We start from the raw sequence: 19,550 nt of genomic DNA, 5'->3' as shown, positions 1-19,550 counted from the left end.
TGCTTTCATTCTTTCTAATGTTAATTACATAGAAAGAATTATGTAAACACTTAATCACTTAATCAAGGCGGTAGGAGATTGCTTGTTTCGCTTTCGTTATTCATAAGCAATTATTGCCTACCTCAATATGTGTGTTCTCTGATTCAGACTAAAGAAATAAGTCTGGGATTAAGCTCGGAGAATCACAAATAACCTTATTTAAGAAATTCTATCTACAAATACTTGAATATTTAAAAAGAACAATACTCAGCAATTATTTTGATAAATATATAATAATATCCTCAATAGAAATTCACGTCGTAAAATTTTTAGGTTACTAAATTAGTAAGTAAAAAAAATAAAAAGCTAGAAAAAAGTATTTTGCATAGCTCTTCGAGACTTCTGAGTGCACAAGTTAAACTTTAAAATGCATATAATATTTTCATTAAGAAATAGTTTCACATCCTCAAAGAGGATGGTAATTTAATTAAGAACTCTAAATAATTTGAAAATTTCTTATGAAACAATTTTTAAAATAATTTTTATAAAAGATGTAAAATTCCAACAATTTTACTCGTCCTCAATTTATTGCACATGTACGATAATAAAAAAAATTCAAAATACAAATACAAGAAAGAAGCGATTACGTTCATGCAATCTCAACTTGGATGCATTTTGCATAAAATTGGCCATCGTAGCACCGGGAGGCAAATATCGAACAATTTCGGAATATATGGAACACGGCTAGACGTAGAAGTTGTAGTATCAAGCCTATCTGTGTACTAATGGCCTATCCATGCAATAAGTGAGCATGCAACGTATCGTAGAAAAGGAATATCAAGCATCGAGCTGGTTCGATAGTACTCGTATTCGATGCAAACTTTCCGCGCCGTTTTATCTACGACATAAACAATGTTCGAATAAAAATGAACCGCAGTAAAACCCTTCCGGCCTTCCATATTTCAGCCTTACATAACGTTCCTTACGTGGTTTACGATCTTAGCATACAAATAAAAGGTAAAACTCTGACATGATTTACATTTACTTATATAACTACGTGATAGTAAATTAAATAAACTATTTTTAATGTTTGATGTTTTTTATCGTTTTATACTGTTTTTTTCATATCACAAGGTGGCAAACGAGCGAGTGGCCATATGAAATCGCTGAAATAGCGAAGTGACTGTTGCCCATAGACATACGCAATTGCATAAGCGTTGCCTACCTTTAATCGACGTAGGAGAGGATGCACAGAAAGAAAACATTTCCATGCATCCTCTCATACGGAAAGTCCACTTCCCATCCTTATAAGAAAAAGGGTAGGAAGGGAAAGAGGACTAAATTAGGCCTCCGGGACGCACACTCATCAGACGAAACGCGGAATTGCTTCCACTTCACGCCTGTCTTCTGTGTGGTCGTGTTATTTCACCGGGCGAGTCGGGCCAATTCAAAAAAATAAATTATACTGTTATTTGAATGGCAGTTTTTGCAGCTGTATCGCATATCATCGGTTTTTTTGAAGAAAATAATTCTAGCGTATTGTGCTTATTAGAACGAAATAACATCAAATCAATCACATTAAGAACCAATTTCTATCATCGAAATGTAATTGAAAGTCGAACTATAGGTCAATGATATATTGAATAAAGAAAAAATACTAAAATATAATTTCTAACAAAACATTATACGAGCATTTTTTTACGAAGACGCCAGTGGAATAAAAAGAAATTGCTTCATCCGATTACAAATCCGATGAGACTGCCATAATTCAAACGGTGCCGACCTTTCCACTGCCGAAGAATTTATCTGTGAAAGACTTAATTGAATTTACTATTACTAATGATTAATAGAATTTCCTATTTGCAAAAGCGAAGAACATTAAGTTAAATAAAATAACGCGCACCTAAAAAACAACTGTCTACTGTAGTTACACTGATTATAATATATCAAAAAACACATTTTTACAAATCTTATCTTTCTAATATTATAAATGCGAATGTTTGGATATATGTACGGATGGATGTTTTTAGACGGTAGGTACCTCCAGAACGGCTGCATGGATCTCGTTAAAATTTGACATAGATGTAGAACATAGTCTGGAACAATACATAGGTTACTAATGAAGTTTTAAATTAATTCCGCGCGGACGGAATCGTGGGCTACACCTAGTATGATATAAATTGACAGAACCAATTTAACATTGCAAAACTGTTCACACCACACTTAAATAACTTGCTATATCGTTGACTAGTTTCTGGCATACAGGGACTGTGTTTACGTTTACATAGCCGCTACACGACATGTTAATTAAAAAAGTTCCCTACTAAAATAATTGAACGATGAAAATTTATCCAAAATGATAGTTTTTCGGACAAAGTTTCGCTATATAAAAAGTTGAATGAACATGAATATTTATTTCCAAAGTAAGTACAAATTTTGACCAAATATATGGAGCGTGTGTGATCATTATGAGATAACTAGCTGTCGCCCGCGACTCTGTCCGCGCGAAATAAAAAAACATAGTAGACTATGTGTTCTTCCCGACTATGTTCTATATGTATGCGTTTAGGACATACCTTCAAACAAACATCCATACATCCATCCATCTAAACATTCGAATTTATAATATTAGTAAAGATGGTGACGATATCGCTGCGAAAAAATCTAAATACATCATGATTCCATTGTTTTCGTAATATTTTTGAACACTCTCTAAAATCAGTCTAAAACTCCACAAATCATTATTAAAACTTTTTGATCGACATACTCAATGTGTGATGAGAATGAACGTATAAATTCTGCAAAGTGCAAACTGCAAAGTCGCTTGGTAATAAAACAAAACTTGGTCTTAATAGATACTGACAGGACTCTGTTAATAATACTTAGATAGTTTAAACTAGGTGTAAGTTAATTAACACACGCCTCATAGTGTCAAGTAGACATTAGCGCTGACGCAAGCTGGTGATCAACAGTATTATGTTGCAAGTAATGAACAACCGCAAAATACAATGTGCTACCATACTAACACGTTAACTGCCACCGACTCGACTTACGGTTTACTTTAATACAGATAGTAGTGGCATTGAACGTGTTAAACTATAATGAATCTTACTAATATTAGAAATGAATGACGGTTGTATGGATGTCCCTGAAACTTGGCATAAATGTAAAACTTAATCTGGAAGAACACATAGGCTACTATTTTTTTTAAATTCTGCACGAACGTAGTCGCGGCTCACCCGGTGAAATACCACGACCACACAGAATGGCGTCAAGTGGAAGCAATTCCGCGTTTCGTCCCATGTGTGTGGGACCCGGAGGCCTAATTTTAGTCCTCTTTCCTTGCCCACCCTTTTTCTTATAAGGAAGTGGACGTTCCGGATCAGATGCATGGAAAGTGAAAATATTTTCTTTTTGTGCATCCCCTCCTCCGTCGATTAAAGGTAGGCAACGCAATTGCGTATGTCTATGGGCAATGGTCGCTTTGCTGTTTCAGGGATTTCAGATGGCCGCTCGCTCGTTTGCCACTTTTTGATTTAAAAAAAAACATAGGCAATTACGTATTGGTTACCGACTCATAAAACCTATAGTAGCACAATTTCGGTATTGTTATAATGTGGGCCAAGCTTTTAATATTCATAAACTGAAGCATTGTGTTTTAAACACAAAACAGGTATACGGAAATTTTTAAACATCGGAATATTGAAAAAATTCTGATGGACCGTTGCAAAACTTTTACATTTATATATTTCGATCGTAAAATACAAAACATTACACATGCAATTTCTGTTTAAAAGTAAGAACTTACTGACAATTATGTTTGTTTTATTTGCTTTTATAAAATTGTATGATAAACAATCTCGTCTCAATCGAACCTTTCGATTTTTAGTACTGTTTTTAATATTTGTTGACATGGACCGAGTTAAAACCTTAGCCAAAATAAAAGTAATATTAATACGCTGAAGGGGGTAATGACCTTCTCATTCGTATCCTATATTAAAAACAATTTCAACATACCTGTGCTTTACTTGTGTATACTTTGATATATTGCATTGAGCATCTGTAACAAAATATGAAAAGTCAAATATACCTTCATTTGTTCTCTCCAAAGATATCGTAGTATTAACATTCAACATAAAAGGAACGTATTAAATGCTCCCAGTTATCTATATACGAGGCAAAATCACGTACGTACATTGCGGTGCCGCTATACAGATCCTAATCTCTACACTAATGGTCTACATGTGAAAGGTGAACATCTAGAGAACATCCTTCTAATGATACCTTTAATACTCTTTGCATAATCCTTCTTTTAAAGAAGACTATTCATAGTTTAAAAGATTATTGTACAAAGTGAAGGGGATTTATCGAAAATATAAGAAAATAAATTAGTAAATGTCTTTTTTTTTTAATTATACGACCTTGAAAAGGTTAGAAATCTTACTAATATTATAAATGCGAATGTTTGATGGATAAATGGATAAATTGATGTGGAAAAGCTCAATGGATCGTGACAAAATGTGGTATAGATGTAGAATATAGTGTGAAAGAACACAAGGTAATTTTTTATAAGGAACAAAAGTTTTTTTTAAATTCCGCGCGGACGAAGTCACGGGCGACAGCTAGACGTATATACACGTCACCAAAAATGCGTCAACTAAGAAATAATAGCTTAGTTAATGTAAAATCTAGATGAATACAAAATATGATAAACTAACATTGAAATATAGTGTTGCCCTATTACGATACTACATAATATTTGATCCTTTAGCAAATAACTTTAAGAAAAAACAAATAACAATCGTTACCTAATGTTATATCCCATTACATTATTGAACTTCAATCTATTTTATGGCATCTATTATATGTTATATAGCTATATCGAGGTTAGTTAGGCGCGCCTAGAACACAAGTCTATTATACTTTGTTTACCGTCTATGCCTATTACATTACCGTTCACTGCTTTAATCTTATAATAGTATTGAAAGTAAAGAAAAGCTGGTTTGTTAGCTCAAATATTAATACTAAAATCTAGGGATCTTACTAATAAGTAACTAAATAATTTAGTTAACCTTTTGAGGTTAAGGTTTCACAATCCAATGTTTAAAAAGTTTGACTTTAACAAGTTCTTCTTACACATTTAAACATAAACTATAGCACCTACAATTACTAATATCTAATTAGCAATAAGGTAATATTATTATAACAAAGTGACGAACACTGTTTATTTGAGAAAACGTTAAGAGTTTACATTAAAACGTTGCTACTAAGATTTTATCGTATGAAAGTGCACTCGCAACACCCTGAACGGAATAAGGCAAAATACCGTTCAGTAATAGTCTTGTAATCTAGTAATCTGAGATGTAAAACATTGTCTTACTAATATTATAAATGTGAATGTTTAAATGGATGTTTGTTACTATTTATCACCAAAACAGCGGAAAGGATTTAGTTGAAATTTGGGATTGTTGAAGAACAAAATCTGGAAGAACACATAGGCTAATTACTAAGATTTTTTTTTAATTGTGCGGGATCAAAGGCAAAGGCGACAGCTATTAAGGCATAATTCTTAAGCTTTACAATACCACGTAATCTCAATGACCTAAAATCCGTCATCCTTCGATAACGTGTGCGCAAATAGAAGCCTTCTCTATATGCTATAGTAAGTAGGGCTTAAGCTTTCACTTGCAGCCTAGGATTAAATTACTACTTTCCTTTCTAATTTGTTATCACGCAACTCGCTGCGAAACCAAACACCGTTAAAGTATTATGTTGTTATTGAGTTGTATTTTATTAAATTGTCTTAGACATTTTGTATGAAATAAAAATAAGAGATAAAATGAATTTCTAGTGACAACAAAACGAGGTCGGATGCAGTTCGTTTGAACAAAGAGGGAGGAAGTTGCGCTATGAAGTTTAAACTGTTACAACTGTTTGTAGGCAACGGGGCCAAATCATGTTTTTATGTTATATGTTTATTTTTTTTGCTAGGGAAAAAGGCTATTCTACAAAAAAATGTTTACGCATGAATATCCTTGTTATAGTTAAGCAAAGCTTACTCTTACTAATATTATAAATGCAAAGTTTAGATGGATAGATGTTTGAAGGTATGTCCGAATTGGCTCAACAGATATAAAATTATTCAAACTTTCGCGAGACATTATAATAAACTTATATAAAAAGAGCTAAGAGGGCAGGCGCGCAGTGAGCGACGGGCCGCGTCCGCGAAATAATACCAGTCCCACTCACCCTGATGAAGGGTCCCCGATGGGCTCGAAACTAGTCGGTGCCGCCACCGGATGAATATGCGTGAATGTTTAGCCGTATTATATATACGTCAATAGATATTGATGAAATGATGAATGAAAACGGAGCCGCGGGCGACTGCTAGTACTTTGATAAACGTTTCTTCTACTCGCCAAGGTTTAAAATTACTATAGAAATTTAACTACGACTTATTTTTACGCAGCAATCAGTAATTAATACATATGCTATAGAAAATTGTAGATATGACACAACGGTCAATTTTCGTGTCTTGCTAATTGTAGGGTTTTCCCAGTAACGTATAGGTACAGTAGGATATACTCCATTGTGCTTTGCGTGACTCTAACAATGACCGTATGCAGAATACTGCGTCGCCACACTATTGTCGGCTGTACGTCGATCAAACACGCCACTGAATTAGTAGTGCATGGTTTCTGCAGAGTTCGAGTTTCATGTACTTCCATAGACCTATGATACTTCGAAATAATTATTAACTACAAGAAAAAAGTGTACAAATACCGTAAACTTATTTATGTCTATTGAGTCGTTTATGACAATTTTTTTACAATGATCATTGCATCACATATTCTAGTTTCTAAAATAATAATGAAGATAAGAAAAACGATTTTTAGATTAGATTTTGGAGTCAATGATTGAAAGTAAGTTAGTAAAAGCACTTTAGATATAACGCTGTCTACAAAGGTAATCGCGATTGAAGTAAGTTTCCGATAAACTAACACAAAATCAATAGTTGTCTATCTGAACCGTACCACCGCTCCGTGGATCTATTACCTAAAACAAATATTAACTTTTGAATTAACTGTAAATACACTTAATATTATTCACTTAGTTATTAGACATGTCGAGGAATAGTTTAAAAAGATTTTTGTATATTTTGGCAGTGGGAATTTACAAATGCGAATATTTGCGGGATGGATGTTTGTTAGAAGGTATCTCCAGATGCATGGATTACGCTGTAATTTACCATAGATGTATTAACTCTCTGGAAGAACACATAGACTACTAGTTTTTTTTATTCCATGCGAACTGAGTTGCGGGCGACAGCTAGTGTAATGTAAACAGAACAAGATGCAGCAAGGCAACTGTTCGTACGGCACTACGAGAAGAGGCGCCTAATGGCCTGTCGGGTGTTGCTGGGTGTGCGAGGTGGTGCGGGGTAAGCGGGGTGATTGATCGACAGGTGACGTGTGCAGTGGCCCCGTCGCAAAACATCGCCGCTTGTAATAAATCAAATGTCCAAATATCTGCGATAAAATGTGATATTCATCTAATGATATACCTTAATCTACTTTACATACGACTGAAAACATATTTGTAAAGGTTTACTAGCTTGCTTGTAACAATTTAAAAACCTTCACGTCTTGTACATATTTTGATAATGTAATTTATGTTATTCAAAATCCACTTTTTAAACCTTTTATTAAGCAATTCTTTGTAGCTTTATCAAATTACGTCATTAAAACATGTATCTAGCTGTAAGATATTATTATTATAGAAGTATGAAAAATACCTGTTTAGTTAAATTGGTGCACCTCTTTTTCAGTTCTTAATGACATCTGAAACAATAAAGTTAAAATCAGGTACATTTCAATATCTTCCTCAAAAACATTTCCATTTACTTTTATACTAGCTGCCGCGCGCGACTCCGTCCGAGCGGAATTAAAAAAAAACATAATAACTAGCCTATATGTTCTTCCAGACTACTTCAAATTTGAGCGAGATCCATGCAGCCGTTCTGGAGATCCCTTCAAACAAACATCCATCCATCCAAACATTCGCATTTATATTAGTAAGATTACTAGTAATATAGTATAGTATAAATTGAACAAATGTATACCTTACAATCAACAACATATAAGGAGAACTGCAACCACACTTGATGAATAAACTTAAAAACTAATATACCAACAGAAATGTTTAAACGCTATACAGTTGACTGCAAAGTCTAATGACACGAACTATTCGTAAATATAACAGCTGTTTACTTAAACTTTACTGCTTTTTGAATCGAATCGCGTACACGTGCTTAACCAAATGTTACGAAAAACTTTGTAATTACTTTTAAAACTGAATACATGAGAAAATTCATTATTACTTTTAGGTTAAGTTGCAAACTATAATTGATTTTTGTATAACAAATGATTTAATTAAAAAGTTAAAATCCGTTTAATATGTTCGTTACTTATCATCATAATCAGCTCACTATACGGAGCTTACCCTAAGTTAAGGGTGATTAGGCCATAGTCAACCACGCTGGCCAAGTGCGGATTAGTTGACTTCACACATATCTTTGAATTTCTTCTCAGATATGTGCAGATTGCATCACGATGTTTTTCTTCACCGTAATGACGTCGGATAAATGTACATATGTAAATCGGAAATCGAAAAACACATTGGTACATGGCGGGATTCGAACCCAGGACCTGCAGATTGCAAGTCAAGTGCTTGACCCCTGAGCCACCGACGCTCTACACGCTCGTTACTTATATTACAGTTTAATTTGTGCTCTCAGGAAGCATTTTCTCTACAGCTGTGACCCATTTTACTGAATCTCTTTGAATAATCTATTAATACTTTTTGCACCTGCTATAATGTTTCAAATATCAAACTAACGAAATCAGCGTATAATAAAAACAAAGTAAATCCCTATACGCATTGTAATTATTTATTTTGACAGATTTAATCGCATTTACGTCTTCAGTTTACAATACGTTGCAAATGGAAGCAATTAGGAAATCGACTTCACCATTCTGTTATGTTTGTTAGAAATCTATGAAAATATAAAAATATTCAAGCTTAAACTATAAAACAATGGTTAAAAAATAATCTTGAAATCAAGGTTTCTTTAGCATTATTTAAACTGCCGCTCTTCGTTTAATTCAGGTTCTTCAGTAAGGGATTTTCTTCTTAATATCTGCGATCTTACAACTCTGTCGTGAGCTCTAACGAAATTATGAAATGTCTCGGAAATTCGACTTAAGCGGGCCTTAGTAACGTCGACGTTTCTAATTAAAACATCCTCTTATTTTACCTCAGGCTATTAAGTAACACGACACTAATAGTAGCCAAGATAATGGGAATGATTATTACAGAAATTGTTTCTTATTATTATAAACCATCGAAATCAATACCAAACAGTTAAAATATAGTATTTTTATAAATATGATCATCTCAGGCCGCCAACGCAACTGCGGTTGCTCTGGTATTGCAGATGTCCATGGGCGTCGATGAACACCTCGGTGTTCCCGAGACTCGTATGCCCCCCCCTTTTCTTATAAAAAAAAATGAGACGATTTTTTTTTTATAAAAACTAGATATGTACGAATAGTTTTAAAACATATATAAAAAAGCGTGAGCAGTTCCCGAGTTCTCGTATCAATAAGCCTACCAAAACAATAAAGTATACTAATAACAATTTATTTCATCGACTTGTAACCCAAATAAAACTCGCTACGTCGTCAATTCTGTAAGGGATCGAACTCTGGAAATAACTGTAAATATAAAAAAAAAACTTTTCTAATGCCATAAATTCACTACATACAACCAGAGGTTCAGTGAGAATTGAGCTACGTAAAAACACGTTTGGTATTAAGACAAATTTTCATTATATTAAAACTTGCATTATTTTTTTTATTAAGCATGCAAATCAAAGGTCGCCGACGGATAATCAAGAATCACGCTTTGCTCTCCTTTAAAGGGCCGAGGGCACGATGGGAGCGGAACGAGTATGCGGGTTTTGTGGGAGCTTGTGATGATTCATTTGCTCACGAGAATTACAAATAACCAACGCTTCAAATACCAACATAGTAAACGGCTGTTTAAAACAAAAGTAAAGAATCTAAGGTCGCAAGTCTAGAAGTGTAAACATTATAATGGCCATACTACGAAGTCGTAAAAAATAATTTCATTGAGAGTATATTCCTAATTACACCAGCAGCAATTAAAGCTAGTAGAATCGTAAATGACAAATGTTATAAGCTATTTACACAAATGGTAGCTATTATTTTAACTAGAACAACCACCATTCATACTTCAGATAGGTTCCTTTGTCTCGTGGTATTGTGAGAGGTTATTATTGAACTAAATATAATCAAGGAAATTTAATACGTTTAGAAAGATAAAAATCATTAGAAGAAACTTGAATATAAATTGGACTAAAACTATCTTCACTTCGTTTTAAATGTTACATAATATAAAACACATTGTTTACTGAATTATTTCTGTCACATCGTTGTGAAGTAATATTACTATGGTTCAAATAAATAAAAATCTGTAATGTTAGCATATTCAAACAAAAGCTTATAATAAAGCTGGAATGACGACAATTGACGTAAAATCGATTCAAATTGCCGTCTAGTATAATTGTTTAATTATAACACGATGTGAGACTCGGCATATGCCATAGAGTAGTATTTACACACGGGAACTTTGTAGCAATTTGTTCGTATGTTTACATAATTTAATATATCACCTAAACATTAGTTCAATGCGTAACTATTTAAATATACAGATTTAATAGGATTTGAATCAATCTAATTTTGTGACAAGTCCATGTGCGTCGTTGAACACCTCGGTGTTCCCGCTGCTCGTTTGCGCCCTTCTGTTATAAAAAAAAAGTCAAATATAGGAAAAAGAAGAAAAGAGATAATTATGTCCTTATATTAATTTGTAAGCCACTTACAATGAGTAGAAAAGTTCAAAACTACTGTAATTAGTTATACGTGTGTGCTTAAAGTACAATCGAGAGTTGATCTTTTCTAAAACAATTTTTGAATTTATTTCAAATTTATATTATACTTTATCAGTTAAATTTCTTCTTTAATAACAAATATTATCCACGTAGACGTTGCCGATCCCGAAACTTTACGTCACACCAAAAAATACCGAGCACGTGTAAATTAGAAACACGTGCCTAGGTATGGAGGCAAACCCATTGTTGTATGATCTTTTTTTTTCCGATGTTCCAAAACATATATATTTTTAGCTCAGCTTTTGCTTTGATTATGCTGAATCGGTTTATCTTTAATTATTTAAATCAATTAAGATCGTAATTATATTAAGTCGTATGAAAAATAAAATGTACATTTAAAATTTAACATTGCACTCAGTGCAGTAGTTATGTAGGTTAAGCGGCAACCAGATAATAAATAGCGTTGTTCGTTGTTCAGTCCGCAGAACAGAACGCGACAACAGTGTCCAGTGCATTAGGTTGAAACGACGGGATAATTAATGTGGGGTCGCTGCGTGTCGCTCCCCAAGGCTAATGTACTGCCCCAGGCCTCGACATCCGATGCCATTCTAACCTCCAAACATTCTAATGAGTGCACTTGTATTACATCTATGACCCACTTTAATAAAACTACGACAAATGTCAATAAACTATATTTTATTCTTTAAATCAAAGTTTCATCATGAGCTCACTTTACGTCCCCACTAAGGGGCTTAAGTTAGAGGTGTCTAGGCCATAGTCAACCACGCTGACCAAATGCGGGTTGGTTGACTTTACACATGAATCACATAAACATACACACAAACTTTAAATTTCTTCGTAGATATGTGCAGGTTGCATCATGATGTTTTCCTTCACCGTAAGCAGGTCGGAAAAATGTACGTATGTAAATCGAAAAACACATTGGTAGATGGCGGAATTCGAACCCAGGACTTGCAGATTCCAAGTCAAGTGCTTAACCCCTGAGCCACGGACGTTAGTAGAAACATAATTTATGTAAAAAAAATTCAGGGTATTAATATATTATAACAGTTTTAAATTCCAAACAACGAAAAAGGTTTTACCAATATATGGTTCGCGTCTTTGTCACAGATGCTCCTCTCTAGAAATATTTCGGTGCATGTCTCCGATACGCGGCTGCATTTTATATTCTCAGACATGCTAGACGGTGTTAAATATAAAACATGTAACACATCTGTTGAAATCAAACATATTAACATACCGAAATAGATTAAGATTTTTATTTTTAATGTAATCTTTCTTCTAGAAATCATTTAAAAATGATTTAATATAATTTCAACACAATACGAAAATAAACATTTATAATAATAAATCTTTGATTCGCATGTGGTATGCAATAACACAAAATCTAGTTCAAATATAGAGTAAGCATAGCGCAGACAGAACATCGTCATATGTTCGACGTGTCCTGTCGCCTTAGTGCAGGCGTTGAATAATTAAAGCCTTCGGAGTACAATATCGAATCCGTTAATAAATGTACCTTGTACTGCATTCAGTATTCTTGCTACACTGGAAAGGAAATGCATGTCTGCGAAATATTAACATGAATCAATACCTGCACATACATACTGTTTTGAGTATTAATGCGTATACTTTATTCTGTGGTTATGAAATAACAACTCGGTACTGTATACCAAACGGTATTGTATACCAAAGATTAACCAGTAAGGAGTGTGTTACAACAGTCAGCTTAGACTCTGGCTAATGGATAATCTAATTTAAATCCGTGACGAGTGACGACAGACTGGGTGTCAGGCGCAGTTTATGTTGCGCGTGTGTAACATCATCCGTTTTCATTGTTTTCCATGGAAGTTATTTATACAAACAATTATCAAATATATATTATGATTTGAATTAGAAAAGTTCTGAGTATTCAGTTCAAAATCTGATAGTAGTTAATGTTACCACCATAAATCTAATAGGACATAAATGCAGACTTCAAATTATTATATTATTTTTAACAGTGTATGATCATCAAACTAATGACAATAAACATACGAAAAAACTCCAATTTATATTCTACGCTCTATAGTTTTCTTTCAGCTGATATTGCACGAGTTACCAAAAAGTACTATAGTTATTTCGCCACTAAGACATGTAATGAAATCGTATAGTTTCTCTATTCCATAGCTTTTTCAGCTCAGATATTAATCATGTGATTTGTTACCATAAAGCACTATAGTTGATAAGAGTTATTCTCGTCACTAAGACAGAGATGTAGTGGAGTCGCGTAGTGACGTCGGACGGCAGCGCCACCTGAGCCGGCAGTACTGCCTAATGGCCTGTCGTGCCTTCGTCCGCCCCTTGATTGATCGTCAAACGGACTAGCACGCTGTCCACTTGCAATGAATCGCTCGTGATAAATCAAATGTACAAATATTTGCGATTAGCGATATAAGATACCGAACTTGCGCTTTAAACATACATGAAGTAGAAAGGAGGTCAAGTTACTGAGGACTAATTTTGAAATGTCAGTGACCACTAAAAGTCGGTGAATATTATCCCGTTTTACCTAAAATATGTCAAATTATTGACGAAGGCGATTTATTTATTTATAGTTAGTTAAAATCTTCATTCAAAGCTAAATATAGTTTTAATAACAATAATTCATTTAAAGTCACTTAATAAATTTAACTTGTTTAAGACCCCACTTAAAACTTTGCTGGAAGCGTTTCTTGATTAAGTTATAGAATCAAAGTGAAGCAACAAAGTAGGGAACAATAGCAAAGATTTTGCACAGCTCAAATTGCAAAATTTATACCGCAAAAAGTCAAAGTTCTCTTTTGACAAGTATAATATTTTCCAGCTCGTAATAAGGTGCAGCGTTGAGCAACGTTAAATTTGCTTAAGATGTTGTCCGAAAAAGAAATTACGAATATTATGTCCAAGTAACTAATACCTACGGATGAAATCCCCATAGCTTATTCGCCGACATAACATCATTAAACATCAAAACACGCATGAAATTAAAGCATAAGTTCCTTTTTAATAAAGAGCGTTTGGTGTTAGAGGGGAGGTAAAAAAAGCCCAGGCTTTGCGTACATAAATTTACCGGCAAGCAATAGTCTCTCTGTATAGCTCTCCACACCATGTGTTCGCTTATTCCACTTTACAATCACTTAAACGTCGAATCAATGTATGAGAGCATACAACATTTTCCCCTTTCATATACTCAGTTATAAAAGTTTTAAATAACACGTTAGACATTTTAATACAATGTAATGCTTTAACGGTAAATCAGTAAGTATTCTTATAAAGCTTGAGTAGAACTCGGCCTTTCCTTTTGTTAACTAATTGTTAAGTGAGATCCTCGTTGGTTATTATGAAAATTTTTAAAACAACAGCGAGCTAGCCCGCCCTCGGCGTTGTGAGAGCCTTTTAAATCAATTAAGGGAATTTTATGCTCACGGAAAGGAATACTTATTTTAAGGCTTTGTTTTATACATTTTTACTCGTTTCTAATATTTTATGAGTTAATTTTTGCTAATGTTACATAATTACTTCATGTTGTTTAAAACAGCACAAATAAAAAAGGCCGTATTCGACCTGCTTCGTTTACGGTTGACTGATTTCTTTCGCGGCGACTGCAGACTGCGGTCCATGTATGGCGAATGTCAATTGTTAATTTGAAGACAATGTTCCTAAAAAGGTGTGTAGTACATGAAGGTTGTATAAATAAGTAAAAATACTCTTAACCAGTCTCTCTTAGATGAAAAGTGAACCTGAAAGCTGTCAACACCTCATGACCCAAATTTGCATATTATGCTATATGTATATACTAGGTGCTCGTTTGTCACTGTCATCTATCATGAGTTAAATATTGGAAACGCCTATCATACTGTATGATATGTACCTAGTATATCGACACATAACCTAGTAGTCATAAAATATTGATGAAGGGTTCCTGAGACTAATATCCCCGTTTATTGTTATCTCTGTTTTATCAAAGGTAATGACAGGGATGAAGATATGTTTTACACAGAGTTTTTGGCCTCAGACACCAACGGTCAGTCCCAGTCTTGCTAATGATGTTTATCTTTATGCTTTGTGGTATTATATTTCAAGTTTATTTAAAGACATATTTTATCTGATGAGCATAATGTAACAATTACCTAACATAGATTTTTTCTTTAGCCTTTATAAAGTATTCACATCTCCGAAATTTATTATCTAAAAAGAATTTGTAAGAGGCACATACTTTTATAAATTTATATTTGAAATTCATCATGCGTGTAATTTAATTGGAATGTATAGCATTTTATTACTACTCTACGACATATTGTCGTATATATTTCAAAATTAAGTACTATTGTACCACAATATTGTAAGGGCGCATTTGCCTCAGATTATCTTTGTTTTTTTGTTCGTCCTTTGTATTTGTTTACCGTCAGATATTTAATGGAAAAGCAGACTTAATACGTAATGTAGGGAAATCTCTAGACCCTACATTCAACGTCGATACAGAATTAATAGGACTAAGGTAAATTATTCTAACCCTTTCACAAACGTATTATAGAGGTCGAAACAAAAACTCTACGTCTAAATCCGCACGGGACACCCACAATAAAAGGATGGAGACATCCTTTTATTGGCGACTGTCAAAATGAAACCAGAAGGTGGGAATTTTGTAATTTCTTTGGCCTAGTAGAATAGAATACTATACAATGAATTTACAAACTAATAAAGCTTAATTGTAGATAGAAAGGGTACATTACGTATAAGCGTATAAGTAAATACGGCTAGATACACAATAAATGTTCATCGATTACAACCAAAAAGGCAAATATTCGATTTCCAAACTTACTACATTGCAATGTAACAGTGGAATGTGGCAAGATAATTTATTCGAAGCTTACGTACCTGTACGTAACTGCATACTCGAGATGCCTTTAGAGGTCTCTGTATAAAATTCTTCACGACTAGCGGCACCGTTTATTTTATAAGGCACCATATAAATATGCCAGGCCTGATACCGCGGCGTCGCATCTTGTAATTTTACAATTCGGTATAATTAAAAAATAAAAAAGTTACATGGTAGCTTCTTCGAACTGGCTATGACGCAATATAGTTTTTACATCGTAAAAGTCATGGGAACCATTCCATTTGAATGGTCTCTCACCAAATCTGGAAACTTTAACCTAAAAACCGGATGATACGGACAATAGTGTTTTTTAATAGAATTTAATTGAGAAAGTTTTCTACATTATGTTAAAGTCTTCAAAATAAGAAACACAAATCAGCCATTAGTGAACTTCGTAGTCAATTATTGTGCTGAATAACTTTTTAATAAATATATAATAAATATCTCATATTCCGCTTATTAAAAACATTAATGTTAGAGTACCTAAAATATATTACCGGTACATAAGATGCAGAAAATACGCGTGGTTACAATGTAACTACTGACCTCTGCAAAAAACGATCCTCGGAAATAATAAATCCGAGTTATTCCAGTGAAAGTGATCAATTTTCTCAACCATTTCCCCGTCATCTCGAATCTTTTCAGATAGCACAAAACATTTAGTCAATTCAGCGCACTGGAGTCGGGCCATGATAATAGAGCCTATTGGCGGGGAGGGACAGTCATCACAAACATAAGCCATTAGCGTATTGTCCGCCTTCTTTCAACGGTGCCCCTTATTTTCTCGAGTTTTTTTGTTAAATTCTCATAACCCACGAGAAATACGCTACAGCAAAAATGATAACAATGGTTACGTACTCCTTTTACAATAAATGGCCCATTTCACGTTTATTTCGCAGACAATAAATACAGCCAATGTTCACGAAATTAATATCACTAGTCCGCAGGTCGATGGTATAATCTGAAAGTATAATTTAGGGCATCAGATCCGATGTTATAAGTCACATCTCATTTATTACACCTTTTTGCACGATTTTTATGCCGTTTTTTCATAGTAACGTAAAGATGTTTACGTTCATCATCCTTCTCTTTTTCCCGCAGTGGGTCGGCACAGGATACTACTGTTTTATACATTTCAGCAATTTGTAATAATAAATTTAGAACAGTATCATCCAATAAAACTATTACACGAATTCAAGCACAATACATATGTTTTTTAACAAACAAAGTGAGAAGTGTAACCGCAAGCTCGGTAGCGGTCGCGTGCAAACGACAGACGATAGCCGAGCGGATCCAACCATTCAGCTCAGAACAAAGCGCTCCTGATCTAATCAACGCAACAATACACCTCGGATTCACAATTTAGCTGCGAAACAAGCCGCTCTCCACTCGTGCCGACACGCCCGATATTTTAAATTACGAACAATATTACACGGCTCGGAAACAAACGAGTCCATTGTAGGCCGTGTGCGCCCGACAGCCGGCTCAGATAACATGCGACCTCCCCAACCAGCTCAGCTCCCGGAATGAACCTCGCGCACAACAATTAAAACGTTCATCTTGGCCACGTGTACTAAAGGACGAGTGAATTAACAAACATTGCTTTGATACTTGTTTTAATCAGAAATTTATTTGAATCTGGTGCCTACATCAATATATATAACCTTGCAAAAAAAAAACAATAATGTTTAGCGAGACACGTTTTTATTAAAAATCCTAACTTATCTGGATTACAGTCAACGTACAACTTACATAAGCAACAACACCTGGCGCCGTGAAACATGCAAATTGTGACACTTAACGTGGGCGACCAGAAAGCGACACGAAATTGCTCGTGTTACTGGAGCGAGAGACATTACGCGGATAATTTGGCACTGATGGCTTAATCACAGGCTCACGGGATAGACAATTGACCCTCTTTCCGCCCTGAAATATTGCCAGGGAAACGTTACGGTGTCGCCGAGGCGGAAAGCTGCTACAGGCGGTGGCGCAAGCCGGAACTGCGATAATAATGTTTGTTGCTGTTCCGGGGTAAAAATTGGGTTCCACTCGGTATAAGACTCATGCCCTTATCTTTTCAACATAAATAATATAACCTATTTCGTCCAATGAATTACGAAATTTTGCATTAATGCAAACCCGTAAAGTAGTAAAGAGTGAAGAAAAACATGATATGAAAAATTAACAAATATCCAATTGTCTTATTATGAGAAAAGAACTTTGCAATATGAAATTAAAAAAAATAATTCGACGCAATTGAATTTCTTATATCAATCGAATAGAAAGTAGCCCTTAACAATGACGGAAGGAATAGGTACATCTTATTTATTCGCTTCGATAGCTTTGATCTTCGACCCTTTGAAAAACGTCACTCAAGATTCACAGAATACGCTTAAGATAATGGTTTTCTGTTTAAGTCTTTCTTATTGGACGTCTGTGGAATTTGCATTTCAAATATTCTTGGAATATTTTTCATGAAAATCTTCTATTATACCAGCTTATTGCAGTAATTATATGAATTTATTCAAAGTAATGTTTTGCTAACTTCAAGGACTTTTCAATGTAAGGACGGTGCCAATGTTATTCCATTCTCAATAGGTACTCTCTATTTAAATGTTCTTCTACGTTTATATATAAAGTACTATTCGTAGTCTTTACTTTCGTTCTTGTAAATCTGTAAATGTCATATAATAATTAAATTTTGATAATTCTTGGAAGATCTCTACGAACATGTATTAATATATAAATGGGAGTAAATGTTCGACACGTAATACACCGAAGCGAAGGCTCCAGAGTTATCTGATAAATAATTAACAAAAAGTGAAAGCCGTCGCCTCAACATTGTCAGGTAACTAATTAATTTACTGTCAACTGATTGCTTTGACGACTGAACCTCATCAAGTGTAAATTTCAACGGCAGAGCAAAATTTGTAATAAAATTCAATAGCATGTTTAAAGCTCGATAATTAGAAGCAAAATAATTACCTAATTAATCAAATTATCATAAAAATCAGGGTAATGGGTTTTATATAAAGCGAAAAGATTAATGTGTTTATTTGTATACTAGCTGTCGCCGGTAACTCTGTTCGCGCGGAATTAAAAAAAAACATAATTAGTAGCTTGTTCTTACAGACTATGTTCTATATGTATGCCAATTTCAAACAAACATCCATCCATCTAAACATTCGCATTTATAATATTAGTAAGAAGTTGTTGTTTCCTACTATCCCGTACTAAGAGCGTGCTTTAATGTTGATTCAGTATGAGAAATATATACTAAGGGACCGCTAAGATAAACTATTCTATTGTGTGGAAGTTAGTTTTAAAACGAGCTGTAAAATATGACACTGTACAGGGGTCATTAAAATTGCGCAATGTGAGCGTTACTTTAATACTAAAGACAACAACTTCAAAACATTCATCGAGTTACAAGGGGGACTGTGCAACGAGCGTGCAATACAATAATACAAAGCACGTACTTGCTTCAACAAAGCTCGGCTGATTTAATCAACGTGTCAATACATAGACCCCTAGGATGTGATTATAACATGAGAGTTAATATTCACCGCCAGTCGTAGTTGATATTAAATTTATGTAAGCGCTCACGTCTTTAATGATGTTGTAAAATACAGCAACAAAGACTGTCAATTAACATCACGGGAACCGTCTGATCAA

General features: G+C 34.3%; 1 protein-coding gene across 4 annotated transcripts in view; it reads right to left on the bottom strand.

Annotated features, from left to right (window-relative positions):
- The window catches only part of sfl (N-deacetylase and N-sulfotransferase sfl), a 105,341-nt gene that overhangs the window by 83,871 nt on the left and 1,920 nt on the right, over positions 1 to 19,550 (bottom strand). For 2 of the 4 annotated variants that reach the window (XM_013322581.1, XM_013322583.1), the window contains exon 2: positions 7,775 to 7,820. The gene's annotated coding sequence lies outside the window, so the exon portion shown is untranslated. Of the gene's footprint in view, positions 1 to 3,996; positions 4,040 to 7,774; positions 7,821 to 19,550 lie in introns of all 4 variants that reach the window. The other 2 variants (XM_013322580.1, XM_013322582.1) reach the window with 2 other exon arrangements.

The sequence above is a fragment of the Papilio xuthus genome, unplaced genomic scaffold, assembly GCF_000836235.2.
Source record: "Papilio xuthus unplaced genomic scaffold, Pxut_1.1 DF825928.1, whole genome shotgun sequence".
Classification (NCBI taxonomy): domain Eukaryota; kingdom Metazoa; phylum Arthropoda; class Insecta; order Lepidoptera; family Papilionidae; genus Papilio; species Papilio xuthus.
Note: the sequence above shows the minus strand (reverse complement) of the source record. Positions and strands in the feature narration are given on the sequence as shown.